We start from the raw sequence: 25,999 nt of genomic DNA on the forward strand, positions 1-25,999 counted from the left end.
TGTGGCACTGAAGTAATTTTGTAGTGGAGAGATCAGAGGAAGGGGGCCTTTCATCTCAGTGACAGCAGTTTACTCCTCGTTGTGACTTACTGAGGGCAGTGGCAGGACAGCACAACAGGATGTCAGTCTCTGGCAGAATGCTTGTGGTCCCTGTACCCCAGCAACTGTTTCTTGAGTCAGGCTCCCCAAAGCCATCCAGCAGCTGCTGTTCTGAGCTATGTCAACTGGTCCTACAGAAACCCTTGACAGGCCCAGTGATGTATGAGCGTGCAAGGGAAAAGCCAAGCCTTTCATGTTAAGAACAAGTATGACAGATCTGGCTAAGGTCCTCAGTTGGCCGAGGCCATGCCAGGAGCTTTTTTAAAATGATTATTATTATTATCACCTTCGTACTCAGAGATAATGTCATAATTTACAGTCAGCCATTGTGCGATCCAAATGATTGATGCCATTTGGGCATGAATTGGTGGGGTTAATAATGGTCTTTCAGTGGGGCCCAGCATGGGAGGAAGCTCTCTCAGAAAGGCTGCCTTCACTTTGATATTCTGCTCAAGACAGGAAGGTGGACTTCTAGAAGTCAACACTCCATCATGCTCTACTTCTGAAAGCATCCCCAGGGCCCTGGTGAAAACTGGGGGTGGGGAAACCTCAAAAGCTCCTTTCTGTTCTTTCCAAAAGTACATTTGCTTGTGTTCAACCTTCAGCAGTGGATGTAATCATAGAAGCTCCATTGAGGTATGCACTGTTAATTCTCTGATGAAAAAACAGCTACTTTTGGAAGGTATATTTCAAGGATCCAAACAAGGGATCTGCTCCATCCCCAGCAGCATTATTCAGTCAGAACCCAAACTAGAGGGGGTTACATCCATGTTCTTTAATCTATTAATCATGGCATTATATTGAGCACCTACAGCCAGACATTGTGCTAATGCTGAGAGAAAGTCAACAGTGATTAAGATAATATTCTTATTTTTAAGGTTATTAAAACCAATTGGGGATACTGTAATACATTTAAAGAAAGAAAATGCAGGATAGAGGAGATTGGCATTTATTTTATACCTATGTGGTAGGTACTACAATGCAATTAGGCAAAACTTTGGGAAACTGAAATTGAATCTAAGAGATGGTAAGTATCTTGTCCAAAGTCACACAAATGGGTAGAGAACAAGGATTCTAACCTAGATCTTTCTGAGTCTTCTCTCTCCTACTCTATTTCCCAGTGTTCAGATAACAGTATGTGGTGAGAATTACTTTTTCAAAAACTAATACAAAGTACTACAAAAATTGAGAAAAGATGGCTTGTGAACGAGGCCATCAGAGAAAGCTTCTTGAAATATATGGTGAAATGTATGGTGAAATCTCCTTCCTTGAAGAAGGAGAGAATTTAGAATGAGAGAAGAGTGGGACATAAAAATCTTGTTGTGAGTTATTTTTTTCTGTCTGGAGAGTCACTACACCTTTGTTTTAGCACTTCCAAAAAGGAGAACTACTCTTTAAAATGATTAAACTTGGACAGCTTGCACCATTAAGTAGCAACATTCATTTTTCTCAAACACTGCAGTTCACCTGTCTCACTGAAAGACATTATTAAGCCATCACCATATAAGCATCCTTCATCTTGAATTTCCTTTTTGGCTTTATACCTACATCCAGTAATATCTTTCCTCCAAAGGGCCTAAAGCACTTAAAAACAGATGATATTATTACTATTTTACCAACAATGACATTGAATTGTATCCACTATGTCTAACACTGTCTGTCCCTGGAATTATCATATGTACTAGTGATAAGGGTTATTCTTTATGAACAGAAAAAACACAGGTGCACTGAGCCTTCCCATGTAATAAAATAAGGCAGAATTGCTTTATAAATACAGAGTAGATGTGCAATAAATAGTGAATAAAATCAACTCTAACAACACATCAACATCCTCAAAAGCAACCTAGCTGAGGGTCCCACTTCTTTCCATTCTGAGTCTATTAATCCTGTCAGTCTTCAACTGCCTTCCATAGCCATCATAGGAAAGCCCAAATTCACCAGCATGGCATCTAGGGTCGCTCCACAATTTGACACTAGTCTGGACTGACATTTCCCAAAGTCTCTTCCTTATGTGAGTCTAAGTTAGTCGGATACAAGAGAAAGTGCCCAAGGAACTCCCAAGGAAGCCAAAAGTGCAGCAGGAGCTATGATATCATGAAGGTTAGTAGGTATTGGTGCCAGGCTCCATCGCCACTCACACACTCTATGCCAGTCTGCCGGATCACCTTCTGCAGGGCACTTACATCAAAGTTGAAGGCGGTGATAGATGAAGGTTCCAAATTGTTCTCATGGGCTCCCATTTGTCTTCTCTCTCCTCCTCTTTGCGTCCAGCTTCTTTTCCAAACTGCTGATCCTGCTGACCTTCACACCCACCCCTAGAAGTGTAGCCAACAATCTTCCATAGACTTCTTCAGCTCTGATAATTATATGAGGTCTAATCCCTATAATAAACTCCTTATTTCATATTATTCTTACTGTGTCCCTTTCCCTGATAATGCTCTAATGAATGCACTAACCTACATACCTGCAACCGACTGAATGTCTAAACTCCTCCAAAATTCATGTGTCAAATTCTAACCCTACATTACAGTATCAGGAGGTAAGACCTAATATGTTTGGCTTTGTGTCCCCACCCAAATCTTATCTTGAATTCCCATATCCCCATGTGTCTTGGGAGGGACCCGGTGGAAGGTGATTGAATCATGAGTGTGCTTACCCTCATGCTGTTCTCACGATAGCAAGCAAGTTCTCACAAGATCTGATGGTTTTTTAAGGGGCTTGTCCCCCTTTGCTCAGCACTTCTCCTTCCTGCTGCCCCGTGAAGAAGGTGCCTTTCTTCCCCTTTGCTTTCTGCCATGATTGTAAGTTTCCTAAGGCCTTCCCAGCCATGCAAAACTGTGAGCCAATTAAACCTCTTTTACTAATAAATTACCCAGTCTTGGGTATTTCTTCATAGCAGTATGAGAACAGACTAATACAGGGTCTTTAGGAGGTTACTACATTACATACTAGGTTAGAGATTAGTGTCCTTAGAAAGGTACCCCAGAGAGCTCTCTCACCTTCTTTTCATCATGTGAGGATATGCTGAGAAGTCAGCATGCAATCAGCAACCCAGAAAAGGGCCCACATTGGAACCCAATCACTCTGGCACCTGGATCTCAGACTTCCAACCTTCAGAAACCAATTTCTGTTGTTTATAAGCCACCTAGCCTATAGTACCTCATTATAACAGCCTGAACTAAGACAGTACCCTTAATCATCTTTATATTCCATTCTTCCTCAAAAGAGAAGGAACGGAATATAAAGAGAAGTTATCATTCAATTTCATTCTATTGCTTCCCCCTAGGATGCCATTCCTTCCTTCCCTATTGCTATGGTTTGAGTGTGTTCTCTTAATTCATGTGTTGTAAACTTTATTCCCAATGCAACTCTGTTGTGAGGTGAAGCCTAATAAGAAAGAATTGTGTCACAAGGACAGAGTCCTCATGAAAGGATTAATGTCTTTATTGTGGGAGTCGGTTAGTTATTGCAAGAGTGTGTTCACATTTCTTGCTATCTCCCACATACTTGCTTCCACCTGTTGCCTTCCACCATGGAGTGACTCTTGCCAGATGACAGCACCATGCTCTTGGACATCTTCACCTCCAGATCCATAAGCCAAATAAACTTCTGTTCTTTATAAATTACGTAGTCTCTGGTATTCTGTTATAGCATCAGAAAACAGACTAAGACCCCTACATCTGAGATGATAATAATAATAATAGCCAACATATACATAGATCTTAACAATGTAATCTTTAAAGCACCCCTAGGAGATAAGTTACTATTGCTATCCTGACTTTAGAGATGAATAAAGGGAGCCCCACAGACATTAAAATTAGCTTGCCAAAGATCCCACAGCTAGTAAGAGGTGATGGCAGGTTTTTAACCCAGTCAGTCTGATGCCAGAATCCCTGCCTTTAATCACTATTCTATGCTGTCTCTTACATACCACGTAGCCTATATCTAAGGTGTGCTGTGTGAACAAATAAAGCCTCAAATCTCAGTGGTTTAACGTAATAAATTTGATTTCACACTCATGTAAAATGAAATCTGTATCAGGCATTCTCCTCACCATCTGGAATCTGGCCCCTAAGATTGCTGCTGCAGAGAAAGAAATGACCACAGGATTTTGCAGGCCTATTTTAAAAGCCAGGCCTGCAAATGACTTACATCTCTTCCACCCACATCCCATTGGTCACATCCCAGTCACATGGACCTGGTCTAAATGCAAGACGGCCTACAAAAGATGGGTACGTGGATGTGTAGCAAACACTGACCATCTCTGCCATGCTTATCCTTCAAAATTCATCTTTCTCCCCGAAAACTGTCTTCTAAGCCGAATGAATCTCTACTTCTTCAGTACCTAAAGCACTATGTTTGCAAACCTATTTAGTAGCATATAACATCTTTTTTTAATACGATTTATTTTAACTTCATTTTTTATCAAAGTGAAAAAAAAAAAAAGAAGAACCTGCACATTATTGAAGTCCGTTGAGCATGCCTCTTCAGGAAGATAAACAGTAGCCTCTTACCACAGCCCTTTAGAGCCCTCACTCTCCCTGCTCCATTCTGGACTGTTTATCCTGTGGTTCTGCAACTCAGTTGCCATCTCAGCTCTTCCTTCCTCTTCTCTCCTACATGGAATCCTTGCATCCTTCCCATGTCATTATCTGAGTTATGCTTTCATTTTGTTAAAGAAAGTCTCAAATGGCTTCTGCAAACATTGGAGGCAAATTTTCTGAGATTCTGCCTACAAAATGCATTCATTCTCCTCTGTACTTAATGTATTCTTTAAATGTATATGGAATTCTGAGCTTCCATTGTTGACACTGAGAAGTTTGATGACGTTATAATTCTTGATCCTTTGTAAGCGAGCTACTTTTCCTCACCTGCATTTTAAAGAATCTTCTTTATATTTGTGTTGTCTTGAAATTTCCTTGTGAGGTGTTTTGCTGTGGATCCTTCACGAGCCCTCATTCTGGGCACTCAGTGGGCTCTTTCAATGCTGGAATGTATGTCCTTTAATTCTGGAAATTTTCTTATATTGTGTCTTTGTTCAGTTTTTTCTTTTTTCATTCTCTTTCTGAACATTTTAGGAGTAAGATGTTGGCCTGTCTGGATTTCTCTCTCTCTCTCTCTCTCAACAGGGACACTCTGCCACCCAAGCTGGAGTGCAGCGGCGTGATCATGGCTTACTGCAGCCTTGAACTCTGGGGCTCAAGCTATCGTCCTGCCTCAGCCTCCTTTGTAGCTGGGACCACAGGTGGTGTAGACCCCCACACCCAGTTAATTTCTTTATTTTTGTAGAGATGGGGTCTCCACATGTTGCCCAGGCTGGTCTCTAACTCTTGGGTCAAGCAAGCTGCCCACCTTTGCCTCCCAAAATGCTGAGATTACAGGAGTGAGCCACTGTGCCTGGCCTTAGATTGGTCTCTTAATATTCTTATCTTTTCTTGATTTTTGCCCATTTCTTTGTCTTTTTCCTCCACTTTCTGAAAATTGGTCTTAAATTCTGAATTTTCTATTGCTTTTAATTTTTAATTTGGCTATCTGATGTTTAATTTCCAAGAGCTCTTTTTTGTTGTTTTTTGAGTATCTTTTTAATGGTTCTTAATTCACATATAAGGTATATTCGCTCAGCTCTCTAAGGATTTTATCAATGGCTTTGAGGTAGAAGAGTGCATTTCTTCTGTTTTCTGCCTTATCTGTATTTTCCTCTAAGTTCTTTTGGTTCTCTCTCTCTCTCTTTCTCTCCCCTCCCCCACCCCCCACCCTTTTCTCTCCTCTGCTTTTCTTGCTGGAGGCTTTCATCAGGTATCTAGTAAGTTGTTGTCCATTCACATTTAAGAGTGAAACACTAAAAAGCTGTTTGGAAAATGTATAGGAAGGTGGAACTTATCAATTGGTGGGTTTCACTGCTGGCTAGAGACATAGCCCTTTAGGGGGATGACTCCCAAATATCGGTCTCTTTAGACAGACACAGACCAACACTCTATACTAGTTCAGTAGCTATGGAGAAAATTCTCCACTCTGCCTGGAGGATAGAGGCCTGATTTCAAGTATTCTTTTAGCCAAGCAGCTCAAGGAGGGCTTAACATTCGGTTTGAAGGCTTTCCTTTAGTCCTCCTGTTTTTAATATATAGTGTCTTTCTTTCCACCATTCATTTCAGCCTCTCCAGTTCAATTTTTTTAACAAAATAAAACCACCCTTCCCTGTTACCATTGGCAAAGGGAAAAACCAAGGAGCTCTAGGTGCTTGTTATAGAAATGTCCAACCAATTCTCCCTGTTTTCAACTCCTTACCTTATTTCTGTCTTTAATGATACCAATTGTCTTTAATCTCTGAGACTTTCTGAGATTTTGTAGCAAAATTTCATGTTTCTCATTGCCATTACTCTCTGTAGGTATTTAGAATCAGGTTTTCCACCTCTGGGAACTTTTACATCCATTTCTATCTTCTAAAAAGGGCTTAATCTATTATTGTATATCCTCCCATTCTGCTTATGTTTATTAGTTCACAGACTTTCTCTGATTTTATTGGTATTTCAAGAGGGTACAAGGTAAACAAATATATTCTATCCACTGTTTAACCAGCCTGTGTTCTGTCCATGTACATACTTTCTTTACTCCAATAGAGTGTCAATTCCTTGAAGGCAAGTACTGTAACTCATTCTGCCTTTTATCTTCCATGGTGTCTTGTACATAGCAGAATCTCAACAAATAGATATTATATTGGAGAGCTGGAAAACGTCCTGAAATTCTACCCAGAAGCTCACAAAACCTCTTTTCCCTCGAAGTATTTGAAAAACATTTTTTCAACTTTTAAGTTCAAGGGTAAAAGTGAAGGCTTGTTACATAGGTGAACTTGTGTCATGAGGGTATGTTGTACAGATTATTTCATCACCCAGGTATTATGCCTAGTACGCATTAGTTATTTTTCCTTATTCTCTCACTCCTCCCAACCTCCAGTCTCTGAAAGGCCCCAGTGTGTGTTGTTCCCCTTTATATGTCCCTATGTTCTCATGATTTAGCTCTCACTTACAAGTGAAGACATGTGGTATTTGGTTTTCTGCTCCTGCATTAGTTTGCTAAGGATAATGGCCTCCAGCTCCATCCATGACTTTGCAAAGGATACAATCTCATTCTTTTTTATGGCTGCATACTATTCCATGGTGTATGTGTATCACATTTTCTTTATCCAGTCTATCATTGATGGGCATTTGGGTTGGTTCCAAGTCTTTGCTATTGTGAATAGTGCTGCAATAAACATACGCGTGCATGTGTCAGCCATTGTGGAAGACAGAGTAGTGATTCCTCAAAGACCTGAAGATATAAATACCATTGGACTCAGCAATCCCCTTACCGAGTATGTACCCATACTCAGTATATAATCATATATTCCAAGTATATATAAAGGAATATAAATCATTTGATATAAAGACACATGCACATGTATGCTCATTGCAGCATGATTCAGAATAACACAACATTTTTTAAAGAATAAAATGTTTAGACAAAAATGTTCTGTCACTAAGCCCTGTAACTGTGTAGACCAGCCTTTACATGTCCTCATCTCATTGTTTAGATATTTGCGTTGCCTATTCAACCTCAACTTTTTAACCAAAAGCCTAAAACAATATAATTTACAGTGAAATAATCAAAACATCTCCGATTATTTCAAAACATTGAAGACAAAGCCAGTCAGGATTTCAGGGTAAGTGGAATTCTACGCTGTGACTGAAAAATACAGTTCTCTCCCATTTTACTCTCTATCTTGAGGCTTCTATTGGCATCCTCCTGTTGTAATTGGAATGATTCTGCCACCAAAAATACTTAGAAGGTAGTGACCGAATCTCTCAGTGATTTTTTAAACAACGGTATAAATATTGATTACTTACACAACTGGGAATAAGATAGTGTCCTCAAAGTAAGAGATGATGATTTAAAAGGGCAAAGTATAAATCCGCATCTGTTTTCTATGACACAAATAAAGATTATTTCTAAATTATCAACATTTTCTTCCTCATAGCTTCTGTGTGTATATATCTTTCTAAATTGCCATTTTCCATTGGGCATCATTTTTAGCTGAGAATTTTTCAAATATGTTGTTTTAACTGCTGCTGTTTTGGTTTATGTATTTTAATTGAAGTTTTAAATTGTGTGCTTGCACCCGATGGAGTAATAACCACAAAGGGTAGAATTTTGTTAATTGAAAGAATAAATTTGAAAACAATGCCCTAAATAAGTTAGAAAACTAGGTTACAGATGGGACTTCCAAGAGATATACAGATATATTTGTTAGTGCCTGTGTGCATCCTTAAATACATGTGGATCCTTTTATATAACAACAGATAGAATGGTAATATAAAAGTGTAAACTCCTTTAAAAAAAGCATTATATTCTTGAACTAGTTGAGTTGTAAAGTGTTTCTAAAGAAAGAATTTCACAAAGATTAAAATGTCATTAATTGCTCATAATCACTGAGTAACCACTATATGCCAGATACTATTCTAGGCACTAGAGAAAAAAATAAATGACCAAAAATAAAATAATTTGCCTTTAAGGAATTTACCATCAAGAGATAGACACACAAACAGTTGGAAAACAATGTGAAAACTGCTAGAGAATGGCTAGACATGGAGTTCTACGGGCATCAAAAAGAGAATTTTCAGTTGAGACTTGCAAGATAGTTAGATATTATCCAGAAGAGAAAAAACTGCTGGGGGCATTCCATAAGGAAAGCCAAATGTGCAGAACACACAGAAAGGAATGATACAGTGTGGCTGGGGAGCTTTGAACAGAGTGAAGGTCAGAGGGGGAAGAGGGAGCCAGAGAGGGAGGCAGAGCCAGACTGTGAAAGACTATATATGCCATGCTAAGGAGCTTAGACAAGAAGCAACTGGAAATATGTAGAGAATTGTATGTGATGGAGTAAATAAATCAAATCCAATATTAGAGAAGTCACAATGATATGAAGAAGGAACTGCAAGAGGACAAGAAGAAAGGTAGAGAGTTGTTGCACTACCCAGGAGAGAAATAATAAGGGCCTGAACTGAGGGGCTGAAAGGTAAATTCAGACTATAGGAGATGGAATTGACCAGAATTGGGGATTAATAAGATGAAGGTGTGAAGGAAAGAAGGAGTTGAAGATGACTATATGATTCTACTTATATGAGATATCCAAAGTGGTCAAATTTGTAGAAATAAAACAGAGTGGTGGTTGCCAGGGTTCTGGGAGGGAGGGGAGAGAAATGGGAAATTTTTGTGTAACGGACATACAATTAGTTTAGCAAGATAAAAAAGTTCTGTAGACCTATTGCATAATAATGTAAATATACTCAACACTACTGACCTGTACACTTAAAAATGGTTGAGTTAGTAACTAAATTTTGTTATATGTTTATTAAAGAAAATAAAATAAAAATTAAACCTAAGCAAAATTAAATCCAGGAAATAACTTGTCAATTAACCGAACCATCAAACCAGTTATTTCCTTTAATCTACTGGTTGTTTGATAAATTGAACTGATTAATGAATGGAAGTAAATAAATAGTTTTATTTATATATAAACCCACATTGTGGCCTGAATATTTGCATCTCCCCAAAATTCATTTGTTGAAATCCTAACCCCCATATAGATGACATTAGGAGGTGGATCTTTTGAAAGTTGATTAAGACATAAAGGCATGGCCTTCATGAATAAAATTAGTGGCCTTGTAAAAGAAGCCCCAGAGAGCTGCCTTGCTCCTTCTGCCATGTGAATACACAGCTAGAAGCCTCTATGGACCAGAAAATGGCACCTCACCAGACACCAAATGTACCAGCACTTTGATCTTGAACTTCTCAGCCTCCAGAACTGAAAGAAATAAATTTCTGTTATTTATAAGCCAGCTAGTCCATGGTACTGGGTTATAGCAGCACAAACAAACTAAGATAATCAAAAATGTAGTAAATAAGAAGAGGTTTTTTTGAGGCTAAAAATAATGTATATGCACCCTTAAAAGTTTTAGGGAAGGTGCTGACTAGGCCCAAAATTGCTGTCTACGTTTTTTCTATTAACATTAATCTCTCTTCAATAAAGTGTATAGTTTGTATGATGACATTGTAGTTCCCAAAATAATTATTAGTTTAACTATTTAGATTAGGGATTATCATTTCCATGTGTTATGTGGTTAAACCTAGTAAAGTAACAATGTACATCAAGTTGTTTTAGCCAAGAAGCTAGGTTTTTAAATTAATTTTGATATATTAATAGTGTTTAATAAAATTACAAATAAATATACCATTTCATTAATATTAGAATCACCACAGACAAAAGTGACTAGATTGCTCATCACTGATGACCCTCAATCATCCCATGTATGCATGCATCGTATCATCATGTTCAGGAGTATTAGATAGAAATGATCTCACCCCATTCCTTTGGTTTCCCTAAGAAGGTATGTTTCCCTAACCACTCGTACATTTTTGCCCCATAGCATCTCTCTTCTCGTCAGGTAGAGAAACTTACCTACAACAGACAGAGAGGTCAGAGGCATGGGTGTCTCTTGGCTCCCACAGGAAGCTATCATCTTGTTTTGCTCCTCTATGCTGGAAGTTGTACTGCAGCAGGCCCCATGTGAGGTGCCCTGCTCTGATCCAGTGCTGCCTGTGACTGAATGAGTAGGTCTAATTTTGCAGTTTGATAATAGGGATTTCACTATTGACCACATTCTCCACTATTAGCCTTGGTGAACACTTGGGCTTTCCATCTGACTATCTTTTGTCTTATTTCTCCAATGATTCTACACTCTGGATGAGATAAGGGATCATACACAAATTCCAGAAAGGTCTACTTTTAACAAAGTATATTTCAGGGTATCAAGATTTAATTGTTTGCTCCAACATAATGTGATTGTCTTTATTGATTCAGATATTAAATACATGGATAAATATAAAGAAAAATGAAGTAGGCCAGGCACAGTGGCTCACACCTGTAATCCCAGCACTTTGGGAGGCCGAGGTGGACAGATCATGAGGTCAGGAGATTGAGACCATCCTGGCTAACACAGTGAAACCCTGTCTCTACTAAAAATACAAAAAATTAGCCGGGTGTGGTGGCGGGTACCTATAGTCCTAGCTATTTGGGAGGCTGAGGCAGGAGAATGGCATGAACCCACTGCAGTGAGATGAGATCACGCCACTGCACTCAAGCCTGGGAGACAGAGCGAGGCTCTGTCTCAAAAAAAAAAAAAAAAATGAAGTATAGGTCTTAATTAACCAGCATAGACAGGAACTTGAGAATTCAAGAAAGTTATAAGAAATAGGGCTCTTTTGAATGAAATACCTAGGAATCCAACTTACAAGGGACATGAAGGACCTCTTCAAGGAGAACTATAAACCACTGCTCAATGAAATAAAAGAGGATACAAACAAATGAAAGAACATTCCATGCTCATGGGTAGGAAGAATCAATATCATGAAAATGGCCATACTGCCCAAGGTAATTTATAGATTCAATGCCATCTCCATCAAGCTACCAATGACTTTCTTCACAGGATTGGAAAAAACTACTTTAAAGTTCATATGGAACCAAAAAAGAGCCCGCATTGCCAAGTCAATCCTAAGCCAAAAGATCAAAGCTGGAGGCATCATGCTACCTGACTTCAAACTACACTACAAGGCTACAGTAACCAAAACAGCATGGTAGTGGTACCAAAACAGAGATATAGACCAATGGAACAGAACAGAGCCTTCAGAAATAATGCCGCATAACTACAACTATCTGATCTTTGACAAACCTGACAAAAACAAGAAATGAGGAAAGGATTCCCTATTTAATAAATGGTGCTGGGAAAACTGGCTAGCCATATGTAGAAAGCTGATACTGGATCCCTTCATTACACCTTATACAAAAATTAATTCAAGATGGATTAAAGACTTACATGTTAGACGTAAAACCATAAAAACCCTAGAAGAAAACCTAGGCAATACCATTCAGGACATAGGCATGGGCAAGGACTTCATGTCTAAAACACCAAAAGCAATGGCAACAAAAGCCAAAATTGACAAATGGGATCTAATTAAACTAAAGAGCTTCTGCATAGCAAAATAAACTACCATCAGAGTGAACAGGCAACCCACAGAATGGGAGAAAATTTTCGCAACCTACTCATCTGACAAAGGGCTAATACCCAGAATCTACAATGAACTCAAACAAATTTACAAGAAAAAAACAAATAACCCCATCAAAAAGTGGGTGAAGCATATGAACAGACACTTCTCAAAAGAAGACATTTATGCAGCCAAAAAACACATGAAAAAATGCTCATCATCACTGGCCATCAGAGAAATGCAAATCAAAACCACAGTGAGATACCATCTCACAGCAGTTAGAATGGCGATCATTAAAAAGTCAGGAAACAACAGGTGCTGGAGAGGATGTGGAGAAATAGGAACACTTTTACACTGTTGGTGGGAGTGTAAATTAGTTCAACCATTGTGGAAGTCAGTGTGGTGATTCCTCAGGGATCTAGAACTAGAAATACCATTTGACCCAACCATCCCATTACTGGGTATATACCCAAAGGATTATAAATCATGCTGCTATAAAGACACATGCACACATATGTTTATTGCGGCACTATTCACAATAGCAAAGACTTGGAACCAACCCAAATGTCCAACAATGATAGACTGGATTAAGAAAATGTGGCACATATACACCATGGAATACTATGCAGCCATAAAAAAGGATGAGTTCATGTCCTTTGTAAGGACATGGATGAAGCTGGAAACCATCATTCTCAGCAAACCATTGCAAGGACAAAAAACCAAACACCGCATGTTCTCACTCATAGGTGGGAATTGAACAATGAGAACACATGGACACAGGAAGGGGAACATCACACAGTGGGGACTGTTGTGGGGAGCGGGGAGGGGAGAGGGATAGCATTAGGAGATACACCTAATGCTAAATGACAAGTTAATGGGTGCAGCACACCAACATGGCACATATATACATAAGTAACAAACCTGCACGTTGTGCACATGTACCCTAAAACTTAAAGTATAATAATAATAAAATAAAAAAATAAAAAGGAAAAAAAAGAAATAGAGCTCTTTCACACAACTTTTTTAAATATTCCCTAATTACGTTAAATCTACTAGTATTAATATCCAAAACCACAACTGTTGCATTAAAATTTAAGTAGTAAATATAGATTTTTAAAGTCCTTACATTTAATATTAACTTTTCTTCTGTATGGAGAATTAAAAAAAATTCTCTAGACAACTAACTAATGTTTATTTCGCCAATGCATTCACCAAACACCAACTGATCACCTAAGGGCAAAGCACCACTGATAAACACTATGTATACAAACCCTCGTGGTTTCTACTTTTAAAGAGCACAAATAAAACTGTGGAGATGTACATATGTACAAGTACCTAGAATAAGGAGGTATTTGCTAAGTCTCATAAAAGGTAATAAAAATTGCATGGATGTTTACAACAAATAGAGGTCTCTTTCAGAGGAGAAATGCCTGTGCAAAGTAGGGGGCATTTTCATCAGAATGTGTAAAACAGTGAGCAAACATGAAGTTTGGAAAGCACAAAGCAAAGAGCTTTTGGAGAGTAGTGAGAGATAAAACTGGAAAGGTATTTTGGGGCCATATCTGGAGCAGAGCTTGAATCCTAAAAAGAGTTAAAAATAATTGGAAAAAGGGCTGTGTGGGATGAGCAGTGAGTCAGCAAGAGATGAATAAAAGAAGTGCTGAGCAGAAAGGACAGCTCAGTTAAAGTGAACAAGCATAAATTTGTGGCAGACTCAATCAGTGCAGCTTTCTCAGCCTAGCAAGGAAATATTTAGAAGTTCAAGGTCCATGGGAAATTTTAGGCAATAAGTGAAGGCACTGCTGAGTCGGCTGACCATGAAAACAAGCTAGACGGAAATGAAGTTGGAAGGAAGTTAACAGACAAGACAAAAAAGAGCAGAGTCAGGGTTGTGATGAGAAAAAAGACCAGGATCAGTATGAGTAAGAAATTTAGAATGGCTGACATTAAAGAGATTGTGGAAAAGGCAAGATACTCAGAATTGGAGACTGTGGAGATAGATGATGAGATCCAAGGATGGAGAGGAGTTAAGGATCATTGGTGTCAAGGAGGTAAGGAACTGTGGAGTCACTGACATGATAAAAAAAAAAAAGTGATAGGTTAAATTCACTGGGTAAGGGAAAAAAGTACCACAGAGTTCCAGATACCATAGCAGCTAGGAGAGAAGGAGGGTGCATGAGACAGTCGGAAAGAGAAGAGACTGCTGAATTTCAACAGCCAGAACAATATTCAGGAATGGGCAATGGAGAAGGAAGGAGATTAATCCTCTTTCTTTGTCCTCTATTAGTGATAAAAGAAGGGAAAAAGAGAAAGCTGTCCTGGAAAGAATTTCATGGGAGGTAACATCATTAATAAGAAAGCCAGGCTCACTTATAGAAGAGAGGTAGAAAGAGCATTTGTGAAAAATAAATGGAAAATATAGGAAAGTTTTATAAAAACAGGAGGAAAATAACAGAATAACCATAGGATCTGGTAGCACAAAATGGCAAAGGGTGCCTCTATGACTCATTAGGGTTATTCACAAATATTCTGGTTTACAAAGCAGATACAAACATGGACTTGCATTAGCCAATTGAACATAATCAAGTGACATGTGTCATTTCCAGTGGAAGCTTTGCATGCTCTGCACAGCTCACCATGTCTCTTGACCTAAGGCAATTCTAGAGGCATGTGTCATATGGAGCTTTGGTCATCAGGGTCCCTGAGTGATGCCGAAGAGCAGAATCCCCTTGCCAACCCAATATACACATTTTGCCTGAGTGAAAAATAAACCTTTTTTGGTTCGAGCCACTAAAATTTGGGGAGTGTTTGTTTCTACAGCCTAAAGTATTTTGATTAATAGGTAATTCAAGTAACTAGAGGAGAAAAACACTTTCAGAAAGTGCTTGAAATGTGTTCTCCTCTTGAGTATATCTATTTTACAACAGTTTTTTAAACATCACAAAATTGTCTTCAAGATACAAAGAAGAACTATGAGAATTTAGATAAAAATACTCCAATATTAGAATACCCTAGTGCTCACTGATGGTTTAGGACCAGCAGTAGCAACACCTGGAGCCTACCCTCTCCTTCCCCAACCCCTATTCCCCACCCCAGTCTGTTAGCTTCATTAAGCCTAAGCCACAGACTCCAGGGAGAACAAAGGGGAAAGAGATCTCTCTGGCAGAAAGTTCTGGCCTGAGCTGGAGGTGGAAGAAATAGCACAAAGGAACAATTTGCTCCTAGGTAGAGTCTAGAGAAAGAGAAGTTAGCCAAAAATTGGGATGGGGGTTCACTAGACATAGAATCTAGAAGCTCAAAGTGAGAAGAGTAACTAGGACTCATCTAATCAATATTCAACAACTTGGCAGTGATCAGAAGACAGAATTTAGTGACTGGAGATCTTGAGAGCTGACAGGATCAACCAATTCCAATATTGGATGAGTAATCTGCTGTTTATTTTGGATTTGCTTTGTTTTTGTTTTTGTCTTTACTGGCTTTTTACAGACTGGAAGATGTGGTGAGCAGGATTCAGTGGCCTATGAAGTCTCCAGTTATACCTGCCATCACCTGTAAAAATTTTCACCAGTTTACATTTTAATTTTTTAATATACCCTGGCCATGATGGTACAGAATAAAGGACCTTATTTCCTGGATCAAAAAAGCACAAAATATGTATCTTCCTTTTTCCATTGTTAATCAACTCTATTAGATCTACTTTAATTTCTAGGCCTGTGAACTCTTGCTCAACCACCAAACATAGATGTTTGATGAAATGTCGGTTCCTGCCTGCTATGGGGTGATTCCAGCAGGAAGTGGCAGACTCTCAAGCAGGATAGTCTCACTGAGAGCTGTCACTTGTGGCTTTTAATATACTGTACACTAATGACTTTGTGACATTGTTATCCCTTTTCTTAGCTTCTCAAAGGACACCTGGCTCAACTGAATGACTATCTTATTTTATCACTCTGTAGGTCATCCCGACCCTTAGAAACAGAATTGAGGAGAGGAGGGAGCACCATGCAATTGTCACACCATTACTCCTAGCCCTAGAAATGGAATGATAAAGAAGTTCAGAGATGCAAAAGAGACGGCTGGAAAGGTTGGCTGCCTCCTTAGATTTGACAAGGATAATTCCAGAGCCTATAACTTCTAGTAATAAGGTTTCAAATTGACAGCATTTGGATGGATGGATGTTATTGACAGAGTTTTCTTTACATTACTCTAAAGGCTCTCAGGAGTTAACATGATAGGCCACAGTCTAGAAGACAAAATGAGAGTCATTTATGCATTTTTGTGAGATGTGCATCAATGAAATAGAAAATTTTGCATTTGAAGATTCTGAATAAGCATCACATATCTGTTATTGTTGCCATTAGACTACTTTCCTTTTATTTAGCATTTTCAAAGCCAAACACTATACCACAGGGTTTCTTTTGTTGACTTTACATCTTCTCTTTTTATAAATGAGTGGGGTCTGCCACCTTAATTATATAGAATGATATTTCTTCTCCCTTTTCATTTAAATTCTGTTTAAGCCAGGCATAAGGTACTACTTCCATCTAAACAAATTAGGTTAATGGAGTTTTGATAACTCAACCACTTTTATTCAGAATAGGCCTAAATTATACATATGTGCTGCCAACTCAGAAAGGAGTTTTATTTGGAAATTACAGCTTTGGATAGATAAGATTTTTTCCAACTCTTACATAATACTTACTTTTGACTTGCAATCACTTGTTATAGGCATTTTTGTAGTATAAAACCTGGACTACGGTTAAGTTTTACCAAAGCAATACATTATAGAGAATTATTTCTCAGACATATGCCCACAGTATGGAATATTTTCTCTTTTACTATCAAAAATGCACCAGGAAGGGTGTGGGTGTGCAACCTAAGCAGTAACTCCAGTTCTGCCATAAAAAAAACAAGAAAGAAAGGATACATAGGAATTCCAGGACACAATTGTGTGGCAGGACACAAATGTTCTTTTCATGCAGAAATAAATTGCTTTATTTACCTTCCCCCCTCTTCTTGCATTAGAAGGATGAAACATAAATGTTTCCATTCTTCACCAGGGAATATTTGAAAATTAAATCTTCCATGAATTTGAGAAGGGGAGATAGCTCATGAAATTGATTCTAGTTCTAAGGTTTATGGACCATCAACGTCTATTGAGAAAAAATAAAAGGAAGAAAAGACTTTAAGAATAAAGAGAAGGAGACTAGATGGAAGAGTGAAGCATAGGGTTCACCAGATGGGCTGCTGACATCTGGGGCCTGATTCTAGCAAAGTTAGCTGGAAGGGAGAGGGCCTATTGCCCTAGAAGAGACAGTGAGGAGAATGAAATAGGAGTGTCTGCTTATGGCCGTCCTATAATGACTGGATTGTGAAGAGAGAAGAGCCTTCACTGCCAAGCACCCAGAACCACCCAATCCACTCAGGCCAGAACCACCTATATTAGTTTCTTACCACTGCTGTAAGAAATTACCACAAACGCAGTGGCTTAAAACAACACAAATTGAATCTGCTACAGGTCTGGGTGTCATGAGTACAAAATAAGGCTTAAAGGTTCTGGAAGAGCTGATTCCTTCTGGAGGCTCTCAAGAGAATTCACTTTTTGTCTTTTCTAGCTTTTATTCCTTGCCTCATGGCCCTGCATCACATCATTTTTCTCTCGCTGCTTCTGTAATACATCACCTTCTACTTTTGAATATTTACAGTCCTGGTATAAGAACTCTTGTGACTATGTTTAGGGCCCACCTGGATAATCTAGAATAAACTCTACTTAACAAGATCCTTAACTTAATCATATATGCAAAGGCTCTGACCAGGGACAACAGTTAATGACCCCACTGACAGAATAACATTGACCATGTGTTGAAAAAAAAAGTTAACTTCAATCCCAAAAAGTTAATATAATTAGAATAATGTCCAATGATAAAGCCAACTATGAGTTGTAGTGGAATTATAAGAGAAATATCTTAGTGTGGAGTTCCAGGATCTCCCTAGTCTATTATTTTGTTAATTATTTAAATTAACAAAGTTAATTCATTTAAATACCTGCAAATTAGCTGAAATAATGCATGTTCTAAAGAGGAAGACAAATCATTATTTTTCTATAACTGGTCATTGGAAAAACTAAACCATTTAATGCACACCTAGTCCAGTTCATGGCACTGTTGCATATTAGGTTTGGTTGGCCCAGCAGCAGTGTGAAGCTATTCACAGATTCCCATGGTTCTTGAATCCCTTTCTAGTCAGGAGAGTAGCAACATGTTCCCTACCTTGGAGAGGTGTAAATCTGAAGCACAAGTGAACTAATATTCCAATAATATCAGACCCTTTTAAAAGCTCGACACTCAAAAAAGATGTAGAAAAGGTTATGTTTGAAGACAATACACAGCACAGGCATCTTACAGTAAATTTTATTAGGTTTTTAAAGAGAATTATAGATGATAATGGATCTGTGGGATAATAGATAGTCCCAGAGGAACTACAAAGCTGTGATGCACGTGAGGGCCTCCACTAATGCCGTAAACAGTGAAAGTGTAGGCCCAGCAGTTTATGAATAGTCAATGTATTCAAAAAAGAAATTCAGCTTCATATTAACGTTGTTATAATCTACTGATATTTAATTCTTAGTAATGATTTTATTGACTTTCATATTTTAGTAATGCAAGCAAATAAAATGCCTTAGAATCTCAGAGATACTATTATAGAAATAAAAACATTTGCATTTTTTCTATAAGTAGGCTATTATGTTAGCTTTTCATTCATTTATTTATTCATTCATTTTTTCAGTCATTAAATAAATCTTTTCTGAGCATTTGCTGTCCTGATAGATATATGGACACACATAATTGTTATCACTTAATTATCTATTGTTTTACAATTTACAAGACATTTTCCAGGTATTATCCCACTTAATAGCTATGAGGTGGGTATTTTTGCCATCGTTTTATGGAAGGGGAAACTGAAGGTTCACATTATCAAGAATCTTCCAAAAGGTCAGCTTGTCTTGGGGAACAGGCAGAGCTATAATTTAACCTCAATTCTCTGTTTCCAGAGCCATCACAGCACACCGTTTGATTTCTCCCAGCCTTTTGAAATCTCACTGTCTTCAAGGAGTCTTACAATACAAGGTAAGAAACCTCTATACTACAGTCTCAAGAATGTGCAAGTATTTTTCCAGGCTCCTGGCTATCATAATTCACAGTTTCTGGAGAATTACCCTTTCCAGTACCTCTCCTCAAACCAAAAGTTAACCACCTTTTCAACTTTCATCTAAAGTTTTATCTCTCAATTAACAGCCATTTTCCACAATGAAGAGCAGCTTGTAATGAGTTCACAAAACTTACTGCCTGTATTACAACAAGGAAAAAACATCGAAGCCTCACTGAGGTCTAAATTTTATGCAGCGCATGACTTACTCCCCAGTGAGAAAATTCACCCCTGCATGCCAGCTTTGCCCCAAAGTTTGGGATTGTACCTTAGAAATGTTACAAAGACCGTTGAATTGCACCTTTGTGGGGTCCTGTGAGTAATCAAATTTAAATGTTAAATCCATGAGTGGTCAGCCTCTGTGATACGGAGAAAGTGCAGAAGTTGAAAGAAAGGGGAAATTACAACTAATGAGAACAAGGAAGACTTATGGAGAAAGCAGCCATGGAGCTGAGCATTGATGTCTAAGTTGATGTTCAGTGGAAGATTGTGGGGAAGAGATTCCAAGAGGAGAAAATGTCATGAGCAAAGGCATGAACAAGGGATAAGCTGGTTCTATTCTGGGTTCACTAAGCCGCCAATGGGAAAGTAAAGTAGGAGATAAACTAAGGGAGTAAAAGGAGCTGGAATGAACTGTATTTACTAGCAATAGAAGTTACTGGAAGTTTAAGACGAGGGTGATGTATTCAAGGAAGCACATTTGGCAGAAATGCAAGGTGGATTTAAAAACCTGAGAGCTTTCCAATCTTCCTATTTCTCACTAACAAATATGGAGACTAAAAATAGCAGCTACTTATGGTCCTGGCTGCATTTGCACTACGGCATAGGAAAGTGAACAAATCCTGGCTAGTGAGATATAAAGGGAAATCTTCTGAGAGTTATCTGGGAAAGCTTTTCTCGCTTGATAAGAAAGACTCATGAAGAGAAATCCTCCCTCTCCCTTCCTGCAGCTAAATGCTCTTGTGTGAGAACCTGATGCACGGAGCCGCAGCAGCTATACTGTGACCATAAAGGGAAGGTCAGGGAAGTCGCGGAAAACCACTCCAGAGCCCTGACACTGCAGACCTATTGAAGCAACTGTGGAAACTCCTGCTTAAAATCTTCTTTATGTGAAAGGAAAATTAAATCCTGATGATTAAAGCTACTTTTAGCTTGTTCTTGTGTTAGCTTCAACCAAAAGTAGCCTGACACCAGAGGCTACCACAATGATGCTGGTGAAAGGTGGCAATTTCCAGGATGGTGCCAATGAATTTGGAAGTAGTGGGATGTCTGTTTGTTTTGTTTTGTTGTTTTGGTTTTTAGAGACAAGGTCTGGCTCTGTCACCTAGGCTGGAGTACAGTGGCGCAACCATAGCTCACTGCAGCCTCAAATTCCTGGGCCCAATAAACACTCCTGCTTCAACCTCCTACGTAGTTGAGACTACTGGCTTGTGCCACCAAGCCCAGCTAATTTTTTTATTATTTGTAGAGATGAGGGTAAGGCTATGTTTCCCAGGATGGTCTCAAACTCTTGGCTTCAGCCAATCCTCCCACCTCAGCCTCCCAAGGTGCTGGGATTACAGGTGGGGATGTGTGCAAGATATGCAATAAAAATAAATAGAACCCCATGGACTGATTGGCAACATTGTATATAAGTTTCCTTCACAGTGAAACTAGAAATCATCAATCTGTAATCGATGAGTTTTGTTTATAATCTTGGCAAGTAAAATAAATGTATGTAAATGTGAAGGTAAGGAAACCTGAGAACAACCAAGTCTAACCCAGAATGTAAACCTAGGTGGCAGGCATGGAATGTGATCATTATGAAGAAAGTCATAATTTAATAAATTGTATTGTGCCTAACTGAATTACAAAATTGTTCAAATTGGAATTCATGGCCAGGAACCTACAACAATAACCCAGAAAAGGATGAGTCAGTGTTTACCCAGCACATTCTAAGGAAAGAGTCCTCTACCTGGAGGCTGTGGGAAGATCTACAGCCAGATTTGGAATATGTTGACCTCACCAAGCAATTGCCATCCTTTAGGCATTGTTTGGATGTAAGGGAAACAGTTGGTCTTCTACTTTGATATACTGAATCAGTTCTCCCAACTTCAGCAAAATAAATGCACATGGAAAAAAAGAAAGTGCATAAAACTCAGACCATAGTCTTTGATCTGGTAGCTACAGAATGATAATTTCAGTAACAAATAGAGAATTCTGAAAGGTGAAGATGGGCTGAGACATTAAAGTTGGTTTGGGCCATGTCAAGTTTTAGAGGCAAGTAAGAATACAAATACATAGATCTCTGGAAGGTGACCGGAAACACTCGCCTTCTAGATGACAGAAACTCCAGGTCTGGAGTTCATGGGAAAATGCTGATTAAAGAAAGACCTATTTTATCTGAAGCTGTAAAATTGGTCAGATTGCCATGAGAACTAAACAGAAAACCAAGATGGAAGAAGAAGCTCATGTTTGCTGAGTATCTACCACATGTTTGGCACACCCCTAAGAGTTAAACATGTTATAAGTTTAACCTCACAACCATACTATAAGGAAAAAAATTACAAATACCATTTGTAAGAGAGCAAACAAGGGTTCTAAAAACTTACACGTACTTGCCAAGTTACAAGAGGTAGCACAACCAGGATTCACATGCCAGTCAAAAACCAGAAGCTTCTGTAATCTTTCAAATGCACATGCTAAAACACTGAGTTGTAAAACTGCCAACACACTCATTCTTAATTTTTATTGTTACAAAATCATTTTACAAGACTCAAATCATAAATATAAATTTTGTATGAAGAGCCTAGAAAAGGCTTTATTCACCCGATTTTACATTTGAGGAAACATGCAGAAGGTCTACATTCAGTGAGTTCCAATCAGAAGTCTAATCCTAACATTGGATAAATGTTATTGAATCTCTATCATACTTGGGAAATGAAAGCTACTAAGATCCCACTCTCAACAAATTTACAATAAAAGCTACCAAGAGCCCACCCTCAACAAATTTACAATCCTAGCTGGAGGTATGATACATATATACATATGAAAACTAACAATACCAGATAGTATATGATAAACTATTGGAGTCAGATATTTACATTGTTTCAAATAACTACCTTCTCCAAATATCACCCTAGCATTTAGATTGTTCCCCATAAATGAGTCACTGAAAACTAAAACGTCTAATAGTAAACTTCTCTAAGAAAGTATATTCAAATCTCTATTATTTTCTCATGCAATATATGCAATATGGTATATTAGCCCATTCTGGCATTACTATAAAGAAATACCTAAAACTGGGTAATTTACTTTAAAAAGGGGTTTAATTGGCTCACAGTTTTACAGGCAGAACAGGAAGCATGGCTGGAGAGGCCTCAGGAAGCTTTCAATCATGGCAAAAGAAGCAGGCACATCTTACATGGCCAGAGCAGGAAGAAGACAGAGAAGGGGGAGGTGCCACATACTTTTAAACAACCAGATCTCACCACTGTCATGAGAACAAGGGGAAAACACACTCCCATGATCCCATCACCTCCCACCAGGCCCCTCCTCCAACACTGGGAATTACAATTCAGTATGAGATTTGGGCAGGGACACAAATCCAAACCATATCATATGGAATCACAACGTTGTCATGGAGTATTTGCTTTCACCCATTACATATTTATCTATCTAAGCATGCCTATTTACTCTTATTACATCATTACTAAGTCATTGGTTCAACATGTCAGGTCATAGGTACCTGAAGTATGTGAAATATTGTGTTAGGCTCCAGAGATAAGAAGATGAAGAGAGTATTGTTCTTACCCCAGAGGGGCTCACAGGGTCACAGGGAGAATACAGCACAGTTAGTTATCATGTGGCTCACTAGAAACATACTCCATAGCTTGCAGCAAATTGTGCATTTACACTAAATACACAATTCAACATGTTTTTTAAAAAGTATGCTTTTTGATCCAGGGAAATTACAGACTTCTGATTGGAACCAGTATTAATAAGTTGCCAAGGCAAATATATCCTTTGCAGAAAACTAAAATTTCCTGGCATATTTGCCACAAGACTAGGATAAAAAAAATTATACAAGAAAACTTTTTTTTTAATGCAGCATCTTTATACCACGTTTTGAAGTAATCCTTAATGAATGTGGTTGTATTTTCTGATTGGAAGGAATCCACTTTACAACTTTTAAAGATAAGAACAAGCATTCAAATGTGTACCAGAAAACGAAACAGAAAAAATAAGGAAACAAACAATAACAAAAGATTTTAGAGGTCAGGTAATTAAAGAGCAGGATTCTGTAAATCTATTCATTATGTTAATATTGAAAAATGTAACTAAGCACCTCCAAGTTATTGATAAATACTCCATAGATATTTCATACCAAATGTGATCCTCATCTGTAGTATTGAAGAAAAACTCTTTTAATGGCAGTAAAAAAGTCCTTATAGCAACAAAAAAACAATGTCACATAACCAACTCATGCCTCTTTTGTAAATTGGTTTTAGTACGATATTTAACGTTCTTTTGAAGAGAGAAAAGCCATGAAGCCTATAATACAGGTATTTGAAGTATTTATACAGTAAAATAATGTAATAAATATCCTTCCCTCTTTCCTCTCTGCATCCTTTCTGCTCCTGTTTCATTAGACTGACTGCATTGAATGTCTGTTATACTGGTTGAATCTGCTCAAAATATAAATAAAGAAATTAGATAAAAATTATCCACACTAAGCTGTTAAGAGAGAATAACACAGAAAAAAAAATATGTGTTTAGCATATGGAAATGAATCCCTTAACGTACGGAGTTTAAGGAACATTGGGAAACATCTCTTTGTCCAGATACCTCAGAATACCCTCAAATCATTCCCGCATATGCATGAGTATGCCACCCTTTTTATGCCACCTTTTTGTCAATAAACAAGGACTGCCATCCTCCAAAAATATAAAAGGTTGAAAAATAAAATAGGGCTAACAATAAGCTCTGCCTATACAACACATTCAAAGAGAACCAGACGGAAAAATTGAGTCACCATGATTATCATGGCCAAATTTCTTAGAGTTCCTAGAACAGTCCCAATAATAAATATTCTGCCCATTGTTGTGGGGAAAAAAAAAAAAGCTTAAATGCCCAGGAAATGTCACTATGTTGGCCAGTTTCCCAGACTACCTCTCATACCTGAAAAGAAAGATTCTCTGTCATCCTAAGTATTCCAATAGAGACTTAAGAAAATTTCTTCACTATATGTGAGCCACACAATAAAAACCACAGTTAAGAAAAACAGATGGCTGGCAAGATGGCCAAAAAGGAACAGCTCCGGTCTGCAGCTCCCAGCAAGATCAACGCAGAAGGTGGATGATTTCTGCATTTCCAACTGAGGTACCCAGCTCATCTCACTGGGAATGGTTAGACAATGGGTGCAGCCCATGGAAGGCAAGCCAAAGCAGGGTGGGGCATCACCTCACCTGGGAAGTGCAAGGAGTCGGTGAACTCCCTCCCTTAGCCAAGGGAAGCCATGAGGGACTGTGCCATGAGGAAGGGTGCATTCTGGCCCAGATACTACATTTCTTCCATTGTCTTTGCAACCCACAGACCAAGAGATTCCCTCAGGTGCCTAGATCACCAGTTTTCAAGCACAAAACTGGATGGCCATTTGGGCAGACACTGAGCTAGCCAAACAGAGTGTTTTTTCATACCCCAGTGGTGCCTGGAATGAAAGCAAGACAGAACCCTTTGCTGCCCTGGAAAGGTAACTGAAGCCAGGGAGCCAAGTGGTCTCACTCAGTGGATCCCACTCCACAGATCCTAGCAAGCTAAGATCCACTGGCTTGAAATTCTCAGTGCCAGCACAGCAGTCTGAAGTCGACCTGGGATGCTTCAGCTTGGTGGGGGGAGGGGCATCCACTATTACTGAGGCTTGAGTAGGCGGTTTTCCCCTCATAGTGTAAACAAAGCCACCGAGAACTTTGAACTGGGCAGAGCCCACAACAGCTCGGTAAAGGCACTGTAGCCAGACTGCCTCTCTAAATTCCTTCTCTCAGGGCAGGGCATCTCTGAAAAAAAGGCAGCAACCCCAGTCAGGGGCTTATATATGAAACTCCCATCTCCCTGGGACAGAGCACCTGGAGGAAGGGGCAGCTGGGGGCACCACTTCAGCAGACTTAAACATTCCTGCCTGCCAATTCTGAAGAGAACAGTGGATCTACCAGCACACTACTCAAGCTCTGCTAAGGGACAGACTACCTCCTTAAGTGGGTCCCTGACCCCCAGGCCTCCTGGCTGGGAGACACCTCCCAGCAGGGATCAACAGACACCTCACACATTAGATGTCCAGCTGGCATCTGGCGGGTGTCCCTCTGGGAGGAAGCTTCCAGAGGAAGGAACAGGTGGCAATCTTTGCTATTCTGCAGCCTCCGCTGGTGATAACCAGGAAAACAGTGTCTGGAGTGGACCTCCAGCAAACTGCATCAGATCTGTAGCAGAGGGGCATGACTGTTAGAAGGAAAACTAACAAACAGAAAGGAATAGCATCAACATCAACAAAAAGGATGTCCACACAAAAACCCCATCCAAACATCACCAGCATCAAAGACCAAAGGTAGATAAATCCAGGAAGATGAGGAAAAATCAGCAAAAAAAG

At 38.9% G+C, this 25,999-nt stretch overlaps 1 long non-coding RNA gene across 2 annotated transcripts in view; it reads left to right on the top strand.

Moving 5' to 3' along the window:
- The first annotated feature begins 4,951 nt into the window (after nt 1-4,951).
- The window catches only part of LOC129059457 (uncharacterized), a 35,801-nt gene continuing 14,753 nt past the window's right edge, over nt 4,952-25,999 (top strand). The window contains exons 1-4 of one of the 2 annotated variants that reach the window (XR_008525362.2): nt 4,952-5,093; nt 7,731-7,795; nt 16,128-16,255; nt 19,223-19,298. This is a non-coding gene — a long non-coding RNA (uncharacterized LOC129059457). The remainder of the gene's footprint in view (nt 5,094-7,730; nt 7,796-16,127; nt 16,256-19,222; nt 19,299-25,999) is intronic. The other variant, XR_008525361.2, reaches the window with a different exon arrangement.

Source organism: Pongo abelii, chromosome 4, assembly GCF_028885655.2.
Source record: "Pongo abelii isolate AG06213 chromosome 4, NHGRI_mPonAbe1-v2.0_pri, whole genome shotgun sequence".
NCBI lineage: Eukaryota > Metazoa > Chordata > Mammalia > Primates > Hominidae > Pongo > Pongo abelii.